Genomic DNA, 1,910 nt, shown 5'->3' on the forward strand with positions numbered 1-1,910 from the left:
GCCGGTAGGTGGGGGTAAAAGTGGTGGGGCTGGATTCCGAGTTGCCGGGGAGCCAAATGTGCATCACTGGTCCATACGCGCTCTGCTTTATATATGTTTCGCTTTGTGGCCCCTTGCGGTAAGGGGACGTTTTTCGTTTGTGGCCCCTCGCGGTAAGGGGACGGTTTCGTCGTTCGTACTATTGCGAAATGTCTGGAACGTGCCGATCTTCTAATTAGCGATTCACTTCGTTGTTGATTAGATTTTCTTTAATTTGAACGCGTTATCTTGTTGCGGGGGTCGCGATACCCTTATGGCTTGCTCGGTTGCCGCGTGCTACAATCCAGCACGGTGGAGCTTGCATATTCCTTATGTGCGTTTTTTCATTATAAGTTTTGGTATAGCCTAGCTGTTTTCGCTCGTCGTACGCGTGGAATTCTAATGTTTGTTTAGGGCCTTCTTTGCGTGCTCGTCTGTGCGTGCTCCAAATTGAGTTATAATAATTTTATTCGTATCCTGGAGCCCTTTATGGCCGGTGGGTGCATTCGGGGTTGCACGGCAATGCATTGCGTTGGCGTTATGCGTTTTTATTGATTTTCCGCAGGTCTGCGGTTTTCCCTTGCATCTGCGTAGAAGTCGGTTGTTATATTAATTATTCCCTATCCCGTGTTAGCGGTGTTTTCGTGCTAAAGTGCATTCTTGCATCGTTTTTAGCGTTTATAATTTGGCGCAGGCGCAGTATGCGCGGCGTTTGCTCGCGACGGTTTCAACATATATGTAATACTACTATATGGCTAATGGGGCGTGGTTTATATGAGTGTGACAAGAAGAAACATAGAAGGATAGTAGATGTTCAATCGTTCAAATGCGCAGGCGCCGCGTTAAATTCAAGAGCTTTATTAAGCAAAATTAGTTACTTTGTATTTAATACAAAACAAGATGTTAGCAATAGTTTATTACTCTCTAAATCTGAACCAGTGGATAATCACTGATATCAGTGCCAAGTATGCCATTGGTAATCAGTGGGTGAAATGTGAAATTCCTAACCTAGCTAACCTTTATTGTGTGATATAATTAATCTTATTTTAGTGGATAAATTCAATGAATATAGTATTAGAAAATTGAAATTAACATATAAATATCAATATTTTAGGATGTATAATGCTCAAACCTTTTTTTTAAATTGAACTTCACTGATTATCCAGTGCCAAATACGTCACTGGGTGATTAGTGAATAGTGGCATACTTGGCACTGATATCAGTGATTATCCACTGATTCAGATTTAGAGCGTATGTTATGAGAAGAATGGATATGTAAAAATATTGTTTTCCGTAAAATCTTTTCAAGTAATAAAGTTATATATTAATATAAATAAAACGTAACGAAGTGAATATGGAGAAATAAACGTTATTTAAACATTGTAGTAATATTTTTCTATTTTACTGATAAGCATCTTAAAAACTGTAATAATTTTACATACATTAATGTACTTACTCGATATGTACGTATTTATGAGAACATTTGTTGATGTTTGCGTTTCTTGTGGTTTGATAACTTCTGCTGCCTCAAGTGTGACAACTTCTGTATAAATTTCCATAGGATTTATGTACACTTGTGGTTCTACATTATTGTCATTGACAATTCTGCTTTTTTGGGGGGTCAACTCTATTTCTATTTCTTTCTCAGATGTTTGCCGTTTGCGAGAAATAATTGAAGGAATTGCTTCTGAATTTAATAATTTATTTTTTCCGGAAGTGTCCAATTTAAAATCTTCAGCACAAAAATGAGAGGAGCAAATGTACAATGCTTTTACGTCATCAGTTTTCCTTAATCCGCAAAATTCTTTCCATCGCAAACAAATCATTGCATTTCTGGAAATCTTAAAATAAAATTTTTATGATTATAACTTAGGACGTTGGTCGATATATTA

This window comes from Trachymyrmex cornetzi, unplaced genomic scaffold, assembly GCF_001594075.2.
Source record: "Trachymyrmex cornetzi isolate Tcor2-1 unplaced genomic scaffold, Tcor1.1 scaffold1348, whole genome shotgun sequence".
NCBI classification, from domain to species: domain Eukaryota; kingdom Metazoa; phylum Arthropoda; class Insecta; order Hymenoptera; family Formicidae; genus Trachymyrmex; species Trachymyrmex cornetzi.